Source organism: Nicotiana tomentosiformis, chromosome 7 (assembly GCF_000390325.3).
Source record: "Nicotiana tomentosiformis chromosome 7, ASM39032v3, whole genome shotgun sequence".
In the NCBI taxonomy this organism is placed as follows: Eukaryota; Viridiplantae; Streptophyta; class Magnoliopsida; order Solanales; family Solanaceae; genus Nicotiana; species Nicotiana tomentosiformis.
The window spans coordinates 81598508-81617242 of NC_090818.1; positions in this window are offsets into that span (position 1 = coordinate 81598508).

Here is an 18735-nt window from a genome sequence, read left to right on the forward strand (position 1 = left end):
TGTTATGGCAAAACCAACAGGTTGAAGAGGCTACTTGGGATGCCGAGAAAGAAATGAAGAAAAAAAAGTATCCTTATTTGTTTGAATAGCCATGTATTCATAAAGTTGTGATCTATGAAAAATATTCTAATAATTGCTTTCTATGAATTTTTTATCATTTGAACAATTGGCATTAAGGGTGTTCCTTTCCAGAAATATATTGCTTATGAGGCCACAGTTGGTGTTGTTTTATATGATGTTACGTCGTTGGATTATGTATATGTTATTAGGATTGGTTACTGGGGTTCTCTGGCAGGTGGACATGCCCAGTTACAGGGGAAATTCTGCCGAAATTTTTACGAATTTGTAATGATAGCCAAATTTTAAGGGCCATAAGTAAGTTAAAATTTTGGAAAGGAAGTATGAGATCGATGTATTCATGAGTTCCTATGTATAATGGTTGGAGGTATAAGGATAACTCTATTCTTATAAGTGACTTGTGAAACATTCGAGGACGAATGTTCTTAAGTGGGGGAGAATGTAACACCCCGGAAAATTTCGAAGTACTTAAGCGCTATTAAGAAAGTTGATGTGCGCTAATTATATTATTTTGTGTGCAGACGAGAACTATTAATGGGATGGATATCAATTGGATATGATAATAAGTGTACGGGTCAAATTTTAAGTGATATAGGGATCTAGGGAGAACCCTAAGTCCAAGTCAAGTTGGAAATTTCATGATAGACTAAAGTTCAAAATGAGTACGCACAAAACTAAAATTTGGATGGTCATATCTATATATATGTTAGGATTTAGGTGATGTATGAACTATCAAATTAAATTTCATTGAGTCTAGTTTCTAACGCTTCAAATTGTTTGTCATTTGGACATTCCTACAAGAAGTTATGACCAAATTACCAAAGGCTGGCGGAGGAGCCTGCGGATGAGAAGCATCCGAGGTCGCATCCGAAAGAGAGGCTGGCAGTGAAGTGCTGCCATAGCATCCAGGTCAGCATCTGAGCTTCAAAGAGGAGTTAATTGGGGATGTGAAGCATCCAGGGCCGCATCCAAAACCCAGAAATCTGGGCCTATAAATACAAGGTCGGGTAAAGAGGGCATTTTGTGTATTTAGGGGTTAGGGTTCTTGAAGTGAAGGGGCGATTTAGAGCTCAAATCAAGTCCAATCTACCAAGGTAAGTTGTTAATGATATTTTGGGTTGATTATTACTCAATATACATGAGTTCAAACATCATTCTTACATCCAAATACAAGATTTCATCATCAAATCCTCAAGAACACAAAAATCACCAAAGTTGTGATTTTTCAAGATTGATCTACTAGAGGTAATTTCAATACTTCAAACGCGTTTATTATGAGTAGTTAGAAGTATTTGAAGCATTTGTTACAAGTTTTAATGGTTGAAAAGATTGGATTATAAAACTCTAGTTCATGGCATGAATAGTACTTTTGAGAAAATAAGAGAGAAGATGAATGGTAATCTTGGCGATGAAATTTATGAATACAATGAATCTATGGAATTTGTTACTAATATTGGTCTCATTGGATGGTGTTATTGTAGATTGAAGTTGATTAGTGTAGTGCATCGTTGTAGTATCATTAAGGGAAGAATTTGAGGTATGTTGGCTAAACTTTCTCTCTTGGAATTGAATTCCATAATGTTTGTGTGAGTTTCAAAGTATGGGTTGCATATTAACATGTTGTGGCTTTGAATCGTATTTCAAATGAAAGCTAGTATGCCAAATTGTATGAGAAAATCTCAATATTCTTAAGACTTTTAATTGCTCATATGTGTACCTAAAGTCTTGATTGGGAATGTCTTATTGTTCATAACCTATAAAGATGGTTGGAAGTGAAATCAGCGAATTGGGGATATAAAGTGTGGCCAATAGTGAAAGTTATACTTGTGACAAATGGTGCCAATGAAATAAAATAATGTGAGAAAGATTATGAAATGAGCTTTGACTCAACTATTCCAATATTGACTTCGACAATATAATCGGCTAAAAGTTATGAACTCAAGTGATGCCCATATGTGGCTGTTTTAGCTAATGCTATGCTTTGTAAGTAATTTTCAATGTGTCTTGCATTCTTACATATTCGTGAGTGGAAATTGTGTATGATTTTAAGTTGTGCTTCGATTTCCAATCATTTTACTCCATTTATTGGAAAGAAATCGATTGTGTTTAAAGCCTTCATTACTAATGAACTTAAAGTTGTGATTTCCAGAATATTCTACTTGTTGATAATTATGATGATGATCTATGAAAGGGAAGAAATGAAAGAATGGAATATGAAATACGGCCATTGCGCCATAAATAAAGAAACATATGTATGGCCAAGAGAGCCAATGGAATAATAAGGATGTAAGTGGTTGAAAGTACGGATTAGGTGATATGTGGTGTGAAAGGTTATGAGATGTACGTATTTGTACTTTTGTTTCCAATGTGATATGAAACCCTACGGACGGTCTATGAAATGCATAGGTATATTATGATATGAAATCCCGTGGACTGTCTATGAACCCCTAGGTACATTGTGATATGAAATCATGTGGACGGTCTATGAACGCATAGGTGCATTGTGATATGAAATCCTGTGGACGGTCTATGAACGCATAGGTACATTGTGATATGAAATCCTGTGGACGGTCTATGAACGCATAGGTGCATTGTGATATAAAATCCTGTGGACGGTCTATGAACGCATAGGTACATTGTGGTATGAAATCCTGTGGACGGTCTATGAACGCATGGGTACATTGTGTTATGAAATCCATTGTGATATGAAATCCTGTGGACGGTCTATGAACGCATAGGTGCATTGTGATATGAAATCCTGTGGACGGTCTATGAACGCATAGGTACATTTGTGATATGAAATCCTGTGGACGGTCTATGAAACGCATATGTACATTTTGTTATGAAATCCATTGTGATATGAAATCCTGTGGACGGTATATGACATAGGTGCATTGTGATATGAAATCTTGTGGACGGTCTATGAACGCATAGGTACATTGTGTTATGAAATCCATTGTGATATGAAATCTTGTGGACGGTGTATGATATGCATAGGTGCATTGTGCATGAGAGGTATAGGTGTACGGTATGAATAAACACTATAGACGGTCTATGAAATGCATAAGTGTATAATATGATATGTGAACACTAAGTACGATCTAATGAGACACATTATTAATGCAGACAATAGGTGCCCCTTTTGTTGTCCTTTTTTGTACAGGTTGTTTCAATTACATTATATTATGTGTTCCACGTATAGATCATATGTGCATTCTATTTTGAAAGAGGATTTACTAGTGTTATTCGACAGTACTAACGTCCCTTTTGCCGGGGGCGCTGCATCTTTAATGGATGTAGGTCGTTCTACAGCAGGTGGCATTGATCAGTGATAGAAGTACACTCTTTTCAGCTAATTTGGTAAGCCCCACTTCATTTCCGGGTCATGTATCTTTTGTTTCTCATGTATTTTGTGGTTGAGGTATAGCCGGGGCCTTGTTGCTGGTATTTCCATATTACTCTTCAGTTTTACTTAGAGGCTCCGTAGACAGGTTGTGGGTGGTATTTCATGTTGGGAATTGGATTAGAACTATTGGTATTTGGCAGCATGTTTTTCATTAAATCTATAAACTCGTACTATTTTGGAAATATTGAATCGTGCTGTTAATGGGAACGAAATGGAAACGGTTAATGAAATCTCTTCAGTATTTGATTAACGAAGTACATTTCCTCTTTATTCACGGATTAATTTGGGTAGAATGAAATCTAACAGGCTTGCTCAGTCGGGTTCACTCGGTTGAGCGCCGGTCACGCTCCTCAGTTTTAGGGCGTGACAAAAGTAATAACTAATGTCATAAGCCACAGATCAGAAGAGAGCTTAAGCCTACATAAAGGCTGAGTAAACTAAAGAGTTACAAAAATGAAGTAAATTCAGGAGTCTGATTATTGGACCCAAAAAATTATAGAAATCGTGATAGAGAACATTGCAGGATCACTCTTAATATCAGAGGTACAAGAGAGATAGTACAGTAGCCATATTCTATAATGGTCTACGATAAAGTCAGTTAGAAGAGTACCAGCCTCATAAGAAGTCAATATGAAGCTCCCACCGGAGTGTGTATGCACTAGAGGTGCAAGTATTATAATAGAGCTTCAAGTAGCGGATGTGAGTTATACCTATGTGGAAGAGAGGTCATGAAAGAGATAGAAGATGTGATACGAGATTTTAAGGAAAGTAATATAAAGGTGAACAACGTACGAGATACTCAAATGCATAAGATCGTGAATAGTCCATACTTCAGATTGAAGGCTGGAAGCACTAGGATTCAGTATCCAGGAATGATAGCGGCATCGTCAGCGGCATATATCTTCCAGCCTATGGTTTCTACGTACCGAGAGGCCTAGTTAAGAGAGTAAAGAAGAGTTTGAGACGTTGTGATGTCTCTCCCTTGATATTCCAAAATAACACAAGGAAATGTATGGTGCAAGCAAGTTGAAAGAAGGTTGCGAGTAGTATAACTAGATACGTGTAGTTCGCAAGCTAAAGTATGGTAAAGTGACAAGGTTTTAGGAAGATAGGAGTAAGGATAAGAAAGGGCGAGTGAGAAGGTGATGAGAATGTATAAGTCCTTAGGATTAAGACCATGAAAACAAGAGAGCTGATGGTTTCTCTAAGTTATAGAAAGTTCAGTATAGCCTAAATGAACTCAAAGGAGTCTAAGACAAATAGCATTTAAAAGAGATGGAATGTTGCCGTGATGGTAAAATGAGGGTATACTTGTGATAAATGAAGGATGGAATTTGGACCTTCGATTGAGTGATGATTTGAAGGGATTTCATGAATTGTATAGGATTAAAATACCCACGTAAGTGAGTCACATTGGAATATTATAAAGTACGGTTATTGAAGTATAGTATCGTCGCTAAGTGGATCAGGAAAATCACTTCGAATATTCCTCGATGCAACGTAAGCCCTAGTGGCAATGTTTTACCTAAGAAGTTTCAAGATATCAGTGGTAGATTGTAGATCAACATTGAGGTAAATCAACAATGGATGGATAGAAGTTACAAAGTACAAAATGAGATATGGCAATATTCGTAAGTTTGACAAAGTACTGAGCGAAGAACTTCATTGTACTTATAGATGCCCAGAGGGACATCTTATTAAGCTCTGTATATGTTTACAAAATGAGGCCTAGGGATTGGCTAAAAGCTGGAGGAAAAAATGAGTTAAGAGTCGCATAGGCGCACTTACAGAGTCAGAGTCGTACAGGCCACATGATAAAAGATAGCAACAGTTACAAGATTGGAATGATTCCGACCACGAGTCGTGGTGTGAGAAAGAAGCCAAAAGGGGGGAATGCTCTGGCGTTTGGGATTCATTCACAGAACAGTTGCCTAGATGGCAAGAGGAGTACTAAATTATTCGTAAGAGCTATGGGTTATGAGAATGATAAGTGCATTAGTCAACATTCGAGGACGAATGTTCTAAAGGGGGGAATGATGTTACACCCTATATTTTCGTACGTGAAAGTACGCCATAAATAAATTGATGAAAGCTCAGAAATGAGATGTTTTATCCCGCATTTTTGTACATTAAAATTTCGTCGTAAGTTAATCGACGTGAATTCGGGAATGAGGTTATTTTGAAATTATAAGCATTATGCTATTTCAAACACGTGATGATATTCGTGAAGGAGAAATGGTAAGCAAATCGAAGAAAAAGAATTTCGTCAAAGTTTGACATTTTGGGATAAAATACGGCCCGAGCTATAATACCCGGTATTTATGGACTAGTACCATACAAGGTACCACATGGCCATGATAGTAAGGGTACAAGGTATATTAAAAGTGAGTAGTATTTTAAGAAAGTTGAGATAATTCTTAATTATTGGGTAATAGGATATTACCTAATTAATTAGTGAATTATGGTGATGATTATGGTATTAAGTGGATAAGAATCCTTTTTGGGGCTGCCATATGGCATTAAACTAAGCCAAAGTGGCACCAATGTCATTATGAGTCCCAAGACATAAGATGCCTTGTTTACACGTAAGAATTCTTGGAATTACCTTGGTTGGGTTTCTAATGTACTTTCATATGTATGATTAATTTACACAATCCTAAGGTAGATAGTTTCTGTTGTGTTTTACACCCTTTCTAACATAGTTGAAAGATTGCCTTTAAGACTACAAAAAACAATTGATACATATTTTGGCAAGTGGGAAAGACATATTTTACATGGAGAAGCTTTAATCTCCTAGGAGTTGGATATGATTACTACCTTATTTTGCATCATTATGGACGTGAATTAGACCAGCAACGTTCGATGCAAAGCTTGCTAATGGATAAAGCTAAAATAGCTCGTTTGAAACTTTACAATATGATAAAGCATGAGATTTGCGATTTTAAGAGAGTACGGTGCTATCTTCCTCAAGAATATCATACGGATCTTTTCCTACTTCGATCCGCCATTACGCATTGTCGCAATCAACGATGTTAAAGGAATTGTCAAGAGAATCGGTACAGGTATGTTAAGGCTATCCCTTCTTTCTTTTGGCATGGTCCAAATAATACAAATAAAACGAGCAAAATACGCAACTTCCATAAATGACTCCATTCATAGAAATACTAGGGGTGTCTATATTCTTGATTCCCCATCTGAATTATTATTATATCTTCTGTTCATGGGTCTCAGAAAAATACGTATTTGATAAAGTTTATCCGACAAGCATATTATTTTTATGACATTCTGAGAAATCTTATTAACGTATTTCTTATGAATTTCATGCATTTATACATATACATTGACCCATGACCAGACGACGTTATATACGTGTATATATATATATATATGGAATATGGGAAAAGGTTACGGCGTTATATACGCACCACCACTTGATCAGCTGGTATACATTGATGATTTGCCCACAGTGGCCGAAATAATATGATGGGATGCCCTCAGAGGCTTGATGATGTTATGAACGCATATAACTATGCATGGTATGACATTTATACACATATGTATGAGATTATAAAAATGAAATGATTCACAGAGCTATACAAACGTACATGTCGAGTCTTTTACTCCATGTTTCTCTCGTGTCTATTATTTACTCATTTTCATTCCTTACATACTCGGTACATTATTTGTACTGATGTCCCTTTAGTCTGGGGATGATGCATTTCATGCCTGCAGGTCTCAATAGACAGGTCGAGTCCAAGTAGGCGATCAGCTCAGCGGAAGATGTTGGTGCACTCCATTTGCTCCGGAGTTGCTTGTTTGGTCAGTATGATTTAGATGTGTATTTTTTGGTATGGTGGGGCTCTGTCCCGACCTTTATGATAATTATTTTTTCTTAGAGGTTTGTAGATAGATGTCATGTACGTAAAATATTGTATGGCCTTGTCGGCCTATGTTCAGTGTACGAGTGGTTATTTTGGTCTTAGAGGCCCATATGTCTTATGTATAAGTTCGTATTACATGTTGTATTCTACCTATCTCGCGGCAGCCTCTCCAGCTCAGTTATCTATGATAGTATGATACGAAAAGATACGTTATGTTGGTGCTCGGTTGAGTAAGGTATCGGGTGCCTGTCGCGGCCCATCGGTTTGGGTCGTGATATATATATATATATATCTGACCGTGGGGCCCAGTTTACAACACATTTTTGGAGGTCGTTTCAGAGAGGCCTGGGGACTCAGGTGAATCTCAGCACAACTTTTCATCCACAGACTGATGGACAAGCCGAGCGCACAATTCAGATGCTCGAGGATACGTTACGAGAATGTGTGTTGGATTTTAAAAGAAGTTGGGATGAACATTTACCTCTTATCGGGTTTGCATATAATAACAGTTACCACTCCAGTATACAAATGGCTCCGTACGAGGCTTTGTATGGGCGTAAGTGCAGATCTCCTATAGGGTGGTTTGATGTTGGAGAATCTAGCTTACGTGGTCCATACCTGGTTCAGCAGGCCGTAGAGAAAATAAAGCTTATCCGAGAGCGACTGTTGACAGCCCAGAGTCGTCAGAAGTCATATTCTGACATGCGGCGACGAGACTTAGAGTTCGGGGTTAATACCTGGGTATTCTTAAAGGTGTCACCTATGAAGGGCGTGATGAGATTTGGCAAGAAAGGAAATCTTAGCCCACGGTATATTGGGCCTTATAGGATCATTCGGAGACTGGGCCAACTACCTTATGAGTTAGAATTGCCCTCAGAATTGGAGTATGTCCATCCGCTTTTTCACGTATCTATGTTACGGAAGTGCATTGGCGATCCTACCCGAGTGGTGCCCACAGTTGATGTACAGATTACGGAGGACTTGTCATGCGAGGAAATTCCAGTTGCCATCCTAGGCCGACAAATCCGTAAGCTACAAATTAAGGAGGTAGCCTCCGTGAAGGTTTTATGGAGAAGTAAAAATGTGGAAGAGATGACGTGGGAAGCGGAGGAAGAAATAAAGTCTAAATACACCCACCTATTTCAAACTGAAGATATGGCTCGAGGTGGGATACTTCAGCACAGCTCTATTCGGGCCAGTAGGTCATCAGGTAAGCTCTTATTTTTGACTTTTAGAATTTATAATGGACAGCTGTGTGAGGCCAAGTGTTGCTATTTGTAGACATTGGACATGTGTGGCATGTATGGTATGTTTTTTGGCTGTGTAAAGGTTGGTTTTAATCTAGTGTACGGATGAGACTCTGAAAAAAAATTTCCAAAGTCTCTAAGAGTAAACATTCGAGGACGAATGTTTCTAAGGGGGGAAGGATATTACATTTCGCGTTTTCATATGTTAAAGTTTCGTCGTAAGTTAATCGACGTAAGTTCGGGAATGAGGTTATTTTGGGACTATAAGCATTATGTTATTTCAAACATGTGTTGAGTAAATTCGTGAAGGAGAGAGGGTAAGTAAATAGAAGAAAATGAGTTTCGTCGAAGTTTGGCAATTTGGGATAAAATACGGTCCAAGCTATAATACCCCATATTTATGGACTGGTGCCACACAAGGTACTACATGACCATGATAGTAAGATGTATAAGGTATGTTAAAAGTGAGTAGTATTTTAAGTAAGTTAAGGTAATTCTTAATTATGTGGGTAATTGATTAATTATTAGGTAATGAAAGATTAACTAGTTAATTAAGTAATTATTGGATGATTAATTAAAGAATAGGATAAGATTAGACCCTCCCCCACGTGGAAGCAAGCTACTCCAAGAATTGTGACTCTTAAGTAATTATATTATGTGGCAAGATTAGAGATGTGAGATTTGGCAAGTCTTAAGAACGTGAGTCACATGTCTATTTAATAAAGGAGAGCCATTGTAAGTCTAAATAACGTGAGTCACATATCCATTTTATAAAGGAGAGCCATTGTAAGTCTTAAGAACATGAGTCACATATTCATTCTTAAGAACGTGAGAGTCACATATCCAATCTTAAGAACGTGAGAGTCATATATCAAAACGTGAGATTTGGAAATTATAAGAGAGTACAGTGCAATCTTTCTCAAGAATATCATACGAATTTTTCCCTACTCCAGGTATGTTAATGCTATCCCTTCTTTCTTTTTGGCATGATCCAAATAACACAAATGAAACGAGCAAAATACACAACTTTCATAAATGACTCTATTCATAGAAATATTAGAGATGCCTACGTTCTTGATTTCCAATGCGAATTATTATTATATCTTCTGTTCATGGGTCTCAAAAAAATACGTATTTGATAAAGTTTATCCGAAAGACATATTGATTTTATGACATTCCGAGAAATCCTATTAATGTATTTCATATGCATTTCATTAATTTATACATGTACATTGACCCATGACCAGATGGCGTTATATACGCGTATATTATATGTGTATGGGACATGGGAAAAGGTTACGGCATTATATACGCACCACCACCTGATCAGCTGGTATATGTGTTGATGATTTTGCCCACAGTGGCCGAGATGATATGATGGGATGTCCTCGGAGGCTTGATCATGTTATGTACACCTATACCTATGCACGACACGACATTTATACGCATGTGCATGACATTATAAATGTTTCAGGATTTACAAGGTGACTAGACTTACAGGCAAAATTCTTTATTCCATGTTTCATCTACGTCTGTTATGTACGGATTTTTATGCCTTACATACTCAGTACATTATTTGTATTGACACCCTATTTCCCGGGGCCTGCGTTTCATGCCCACAGGTGCAGGTAGACAAGTTGACGACTCCCCTTCTTAGGATCCTTGATCAGCGAGAGGTGGCGTGCTCCACTTGATCTGGAGCTGCTTTTGATTTTGGTACGATATGCTTCTATACATATATGGGTATGACGGGGCCCAGTCCCATCCTTGTACAGTTGTATATTCTATTAGAGGTCTGTAGACAGTCATGTATAGTTGGGTAGTATGTGGCCTTGTCGGCTTCAAGTTTTGGATATGTAGTTGTTTATAACAGCCTTGTCGGCTCGCCCTACGTATTTCACACGTGTATGTATATATATGTCTTTTGAATAGGTTTCCTCACATATGCTATTCTCATAGTTCAGCAGATGATATTCATGTTTATATCTTAGACGCATGCTTAAGGGTGTTCTATAGGTATGACTCGGGCACCCGTCGCGGCCCATCGGTTTAGGTCGTGACACCTAGCCTCGCCCGGCTCGAACCAACCCACTGGAGACCGGCACCGTCTACCATACAAAGCCTCATACGGTGCCATCTGAATGCTCGATTGATAGTTGTTGTTGTAGGAAAACTCCACAAGTGGCAAGAACTGATCCCAAGCACCCTTAAAATCCATCACACAAGCACGAAGCATATCCTTCGATATTTGAATAGTGTGTTTGGACTGTCCGTCCATCTGAGGGTGAAAGGATGTACTCAAATCCACCGGTCTGTTTACTGTTTGACGTTCAGAGAAATTGAATGTAACAAGATAAGTATGTGGTAAAAGACAACAAGTAGGTGATAAATACAAAAAGAAATGTAACTTCGGCCTAATAAGTCCTCAGATTTTCTATAGTAAAAAAAATAACTTCAGGCTGAAAAGCCAAAGTTTGCACCTAATCAATTGAAAAACTTCATTTACTATTTATAAATGCAAAAGTAACTTTTCAGGTCATTTACTATATGGTCAGACAAATTAAATATAATATAAAGTAGGTGGTAAAAGACAAAAAATAGCTGGTAAATACAAAAAAGATAAGTTTGAAGTTTCAAAATACAAAGGAATGTAACTTTGGACTAATAAGTCCATAGTTATGGAAGTATAAGCTAAAACTTCATGCTAATTTAGCACAAAATTGTTTCACGTTGATATAAACTTAGAGTAACCTTCAGAGTCTGAAGTTTCAAGGATACATAAGCTAAAACTTCACGTTTATATAGGCTCACATGAAAATTCAGAATAGATGATTAGTGTTTTCCGAGAAAACTTTAGCATAAAAGATATGAAGCTTCAAGGACATAGAAAGAGAACATCACACATATATATAAAAAATAACTTCAGACTGTAAAAATTTACAAAAATAAAATAGATGGTAGTGTTTTACTCAAAACTACAACATAAAAAGTATGAATCTTTAAAGATATATGACCTAAAACTTCATATTAAACATGCTAAAGTTTTGTCCTACGGCCAATAATTTTGTAATAAGTTTTTTCCTAAACTTCAGAATAAAAATGCTGACATTTGTATGTTCATTTGCTTAAACTTCACACTAAACATGCTGATGTTTTTTTATGCAGTCTGTAATTTGCTAATGCATATTTGCAAAACTTCAAACTTATGCATGCTGAAGTTTTTTAGTTCATTTGCTAAAACTTCATACTAAAACATGTTGATGTTTTGTCCTGCAGTCTGTAGTTTTTAATGAGTTTTTTCCTAAAGTTCAGACTAAACATGCTGAAATTTTTTAGTTCATTTGCTAAAACTTAAGACTAAACATGCTGAAGTTTTCTCCTGCAGTATGCAATTTTCTAATGAGTTTTTGCTTAACTTCAGACTTATCCATGCTAAAGTTTTTTTGTTCATTTCCTAACACTTCATACTTGTCACGACCCAAAACTCAACCTGTCATGATGGTGCCTATCATGGTACTAGGCAAGCCGACAAATCAGACATTACCAACACTTCCAAATTTAAAGTATACTAAAACAGGTTTAAATAAGTGAAAATGTCATAAAACAGGATAAAATGTCATAACTGAATACAAAAGTTTTCCCAAAACTAGGGTGTCACTGAGTACATGAGCATCTACACAATACTAAGTATGATACACTGTCTAAGAAAGGCAGAAACTGAATAAGTAAACTGAGGGATAGGGGGAGAAGAGTCAAGGTCTGCGGACGCCAGAGCAGCTACCTCGATAATCTCCGAATGGCTGAACTCTGTGAATCATCAACTACCGTGACCATAAACATCTGGATCTGCACACAAAGTGCAAGGTGTAGCGTCAGTATAACCAACTCAATAAATAACAAATCTAACCTTTGGACTGAAATTAATGACAGGCTCGAACATTACAGCCCACATACGGAATTAACAGCACGGAAATTTACGGAAAATATGATAGCAATATCTCAGAAATTCATAATTTGAAGGTAACGGTACAAGAATTTAGGCATGCTTCTAGGTTTAACAATTAAACTCAGAACAGATAAAATTTTCCAAGTCTGAATGATATGAGGAATATGACATCTCTATATCTACATGCCAATATGCATATCGTATGTGATGCAAAACACCAAAAGCCTCGCTTACTCACACTCTCAGAGTACTCAACCTGACTGTCTCAACTTTCACTTATCACACTCAATCACTAAGCACTGTACGGGGTAGATCCAGCCCAAATGCAAATAAGTCCAAGGAAGATTCAGCCCAAATGCAAATAAATCCAGGGAAGATCCAGCCCAATGCAAATGAATCAATAGTAACTGCGCTCACTGTGGGTGTGCAGACTCCGGAGGGGCAGATCCAGCCCAAGAGCTATAATAAGCCAAATCCTGGCATGAATCAATAAAGTCTTATGCGACGTGCTGCCCGATCCCATAAATGTCACTCACAAACAGGCCCTCAGCCTCACTCAGTCATCAATCTCTCCAGTCTCTCGTGCTCACAACACTCATGCTAAGCAGCCCAAATCAATAATACAAGAGGTGATAATATACGATAATGGAGAGTGAGATATGATGTGCAATGATGAATGCAACTTAGTACATAACATCAATTAAGCAAATAACTCGACAGCGAAGATCGACCATTGTGGGTCCCAATAGTACCAGCATATAGCCTAAACATGTTTTCTAGCACGAATCACAGCTCAAGTGCTCTAACACGTAGAGTACAGTAATAATGTTCAGATAAGATAGCTATATAGTTTCATGGAATCGCCTAAATCATAATTACTACGGTGCATGCCCACACACCAGTCACCTAGCATGCGCGTCACCTCAACACCAATCACATAACACGTAAAACGGGGTTTCATACACTCAAAATTACGTTTAGAGGTGTTACTCACCTCAAGCCGTGCAAAACTCTACTCCAACAAGCCCTTGCCTCGTGAATCAACCTCCAAATGCCCCGAATCTAGCCACAAACAATTCGATACAATCAACACGAGCTAAAGGAATCAATTCCATATAAAAATTCTCAGCTCTTAATCAAAAGTCAACTCAAATGTCAACCCCCGGGCCCACGTCTTGGTATCCGATGAAAGTTAATCCGAACACCCATTCAACCACGAGTCCAACCATACAAAATTTACTCAAATCCAATACCAAAATCTTGCTCAAATCCCCAAAATTTGACCTAAGAAGTTTCCTCGATTATCCCCTATTTTTCAACCCAAATCACTAATTAAATGATTAAATCAAAGATATAATCATGGAATTTTACCAAAACTAAGTGAGAATCACTTACCCCAATCACTCGGAAACCTCTCCAAGAATCGCCTCCAACCGAGCTCCCAAAATCAAATTATGCAAAATGACTCAGACCCTCGTTTTTGAAATATTTAAGTTCTGCCCAGATGACCCTTCTTCGCGATCGCAAAGTATAAACTCCACTGCCCCCAAAACATACTCTACACGATCTCATACAAACTCACGCGAATGCAAAGCATAGGCCTCCCAGGCCTACGCGATCGCGGATAGAGCCACGCGTTCGCATAGAACAATGCGTGTGACCAGCTCTTGCCTCCATTCCTCTTCGCGAACGCGGCTTAGCCCATGCATTCGCGATGCACTGATTCCCTAGCTTACGCGATCGCATAGCAAAACTCGTGATCGCATAGAACAAACACCTCAGCTGCCCAAATTAGCCTACACGATCGCGGACCTTCCCATGCGATCGTGTATAAGGAAACCAGACCTGAACACCAGCAAATTTGTTGCAGTCTTCCATGTCAAAAATTTGATCCGTTAACCATCCGAAACCCCCTCGAGGCCATCCGGACCTCAACCAAATATACCAACAAGTCCTAAATCATGATACAAACTTAGTCGAGGAATCAAATCACATCAAACAATATCAAAACACGAATCGCAACCTCAATTCAAGCCTAACGGAAACTAAGAAATTCCAACTTCTACAATCGATGCCGAAACCTATCAAATCAAGTCCGATTGACCTCAAATTTTGCACACAAGTCATAAAATGACACAATGGGCCTACTCCAACTCCCGGAACCCTAATCCGAGTCCGGTAGCCACAAAGTCAACTCTCAGTCAAACTTCTAAATTTCCAAAATTCTAATTTTCCAACTTTCGCCATTTCAAGCCTAATTCAACTACGGACCTCCAAATCACTATCCGGACACACTCCTAAGTCCGAAATCACCCAACTGAGCTATCAGAACCATCAAAACTCCATTCCGGAGTCGTTTACATATAACTCCACATCCGACCAACCTTTACAACTTAAGCTTCCAACTTTGAGACTAAGTTTCTCAACTCCTTCCGAAACATCCCCGGATCCGAATCAGCTACCCCGGTAAGTCACATACCAACAATTAAGCATGAAATAAGCAGTAAATGGGGGAATGGGGCTACAACACTAAAAACGACTGCCTGGGTCGTTACATCCTCCTCCTCTTAAACAAACGTTCATCCTCGAACGGGTCTAGAAACATACCTGGACTCTCAAATAGGCGTGGACATCTACTCTGCATCTCCCGCTCGGTCTCCAAAGTAGCCTCCTCAACTGGCTAACCTCCCCACTGCACCTTCACTAAAGCTATGTCTTTTGACCTCAACTTTCGAATCTGCCGATCCAAAATAGCCACCGGCTCCACATCATAAGTCAAATCACTATCCAACTGAACCGTGTTGAAATACAAAACATGAGATGGATCGCCGACATACTTCCGGAGCATAGAAACATGAAATACCGAATGAACACTCGACATACTAGGCGGCAAGGCAAGCTTGTAAGCCACCTCTCCAATCCTCTGAAGTACCTCAAACGACCCAATATACCGAGGGCTCAACTTGCCCTTCTTCCCGAACCTCATAACATCCTTCATGGGTAAAACCTTGAGCAGTACCTTCTCCCCAACCATGTAAGCAACATCATGAACCTTTTGATCGGCGTAACTCTTCTGTCTAGACTGCGTCACATGAAGTCCGTCCTGAATCAATTTAACCTTGTCCAAAGCATCATGAACCAAGTCAGTACCCAATAGCCTAGCCTCTCCCGGCTCAAACCATCCCACCGGAGGCCGACACAGTCTCCCAATCAAAGCCTCATACGGATCTATCTAAATGCTCAATTGGTAGCTGTTGTTATAAGTAAACTCTGCGAGCGGCAGAAACTGATCCTATGAACCCCCGAAATCCATGACACAAGCACGTAGCATATCCTCTAATATATTATTAGTGCGCTTGGACTGTCCGTCCGTGATAGCATCCTAGAAAGCTCAAATCTATATAAGGACAAGGATGAAGCTTTGGAATTTCAAAGAGGGCATTTAACAAAATGTCAAGCTAAAGAGTTTCAAAACAAGGTCATTAGACTTCAAGTGTAAATAAAGAAGTTATTAATTGGGAGAAAGAGCTCAAGGATAAAGGATATGAATTGACTAGGTATTACAATTGTTTTATGGCCCAAATTTATGTCCAATAAGAGGAGGATTGGATCCCAAGAGACATCATTTGAAGAAGGTCCTAGTTAGTCCACTTTTGGACCAATTTGTCACCTAAAATGTGTCCAAACTTGCAGCCCATGAAGTCCTACATAAAGCCACATTTTTATAACATACAAAGGACTTAATTGATGTCCAAGAAGGGTACATAGACGTGCTAGATATTGAGTGCAAGTTGGTGCCAAGTTGCTTGCAAATTTCCTTCAAGATTTTCAAGATTTCTAAGATTTTTAAGATTCTATCCAAGATTGGTTTGAGACTTATTTCCCTATATTTTGGGACTATATTTATTGCTTTCCTAGTTATTTAAGGTTATGTTTTCCTTTTCCTAAGATTTTTTGAATTACTTTCAAAGAATGACTTGGTTTTTGCTTCCTAGTATTTTCCTTTTCCTAAGGTAGTTGGACTTGTTGTCCAAAGTAGTTTATGACTTTATTTTCTTGTTATTTTAACCTTAATTTCGTGAACCCTCCTACCTATATAAGGGGTGTCTTCTTTGTTTTCAGACTTAGATTATTATAGACAATATCAATAAAAATTATGAGATTTTTCTTGCACTCTTGTGTGTGGCTACTCTTGGATTTATTCTTCAACCTCCAAGACTCAACTTAAGGTGAGAAGATGAATTCTTCGAAATCTTAGATCACTTCTAGGTATTCAAGAAATGTGATAATTTTAGGCTTATTGTTGTTCTTGTTATTCTAAAGAGTCGGGTTTCACAATTTATTTCTTATTTTTAATTCTCTACCAAAGTAGATTAGTTCTTTGTTAGCTAATTGTTGTAGTTAGGATTCAACTTCAAGAATAGAATTCTTGAATTTAATCTATCTTTAATTTCCATCTTCTTTTTCGTTTTTCTATTTTCTTTTAGTCTCCGCATGTTTCTTGACTCTCTTGTTTTTCTTTAGTAATTCTCGGAATCCTAACGCGTTGTTATCAAGTGGTATCAGAGCATAGGCTAATCAAGATTTCAATCTTTATAATCTTAGGAGTTCCTTGAGCAAATAGAAAAAAAAACAAAAAAACCAAAAAAAAAATTAAAATCAGCCAAAAAATAGTGTTGTTGCTCATTATTATTTTCAGAACTCAAGTATTATTTGGTTTCCAAGTCAAGAAAGAAAACAAGTAGAGGGGATCCTAGTTTTGAAGATTAAGGTAACTTTTTTCTTTATTCTTGTGGGTTTTGAGTTTCTTAAATTCTTTCCTTTTTTTTTTCTACTAATCAATTCCTATTCTTTCTAGGTTTGGTCTTTCACTTGTTTTTTTCTTTTTCTAACTCCATATTCTTATCACTAAGGATTGTGACTAGTAAGGTTTATTAATAAATCTAAAGATTAACGATCTAAAGTTGCTTTGAGTAGAAAAATACAAGAGAGGTGAGCGCATTAGAGGAAAAATCCAAATTTGAGAGATACATATTTGTTCTAATCTTTGCTTAAGATATTTCAAGCAGGTAGTTATGAAGAAAGGAGGCGAGCAATGACTCAACAACTTGAAAAGTCGAACTTGCAGTATGCCGAATGGAAGGAAGATGGTGGCAAAATTATTTTTCCGTTACACCCCATATTTTCGTACGTGAAAGTACGCCATAAATAAATTGATGAAAGCTCAGAAATGAGATGTTACATCCCGCATTTTTGTACGTTAAAGTTTCATCGTAAGTTAATCGACATAAGCTCGGAAATGAGATTATAAGTATTATGTTATTTCAAATAAGAGATAAGTAAATTCGTGAAGGTGAAAGGGTAAGCAAATCGAAGAAAATGAGTTTCGTCGAAAGTTGTCATTTTGAGAAAAAAAATATGATCCGAGATATAATACCCGGCATTTATGGACTAGTACCATACAAGGTACCACATGACCATGATAGTAAGGTGTATAAAGTGTGTTAAAAGTAAGTAGTATTTTAAGTAATTTGAGATAATTTCTAATTATGTGAATTATTGGGTAATGAAAGATTACCTAGTTAATTAAGGAAGTGATTGGGTAATTAATAATATTTGGGGGAAGATTAGCTAAGTAATTAGGACATTTTTGATTAGCCTAATCCCCCCCCCCCCCCCCCCCAAACGTGGCAGCAACATAATGAGTCATTAAGTGACTCTTAGATCACTTTCTAGGTGGCACTTTGGAAAGGATTCTTGGCTTAGCCATAAAAAGCTCTAAAATTCACAAAATATATGGAAAGGGTAACGTGCTTTAGCAAAAGCCATAGAAGATTTATCAAACTCAATAAGTCACATAAGATTATAATCAAAATTCAACAAAAGGCTTCTTTAATATATAGAATGGAGATGATTGCATCCAACCTCCAAGTAATGAGCCTTCAGCAAAAGAAATTATCCGAGGATATATTACGAGATTTCTTAGAAAATTAGCAACGGGAGTTTTGCGATTCTAAAGGAGTACAGTGCAATCTTTCTCAAGAATATCATACGGATTTTTTCCTACTTGGATCAGCTGTTACGTGTTGTCACAATCAACGGTGTTAAAGGGATTGTTAAGAGAATCGGTTCAGGTATGTTAAGTCTATCCCTTCTTTCTTTTTGGCGTGATCCAAA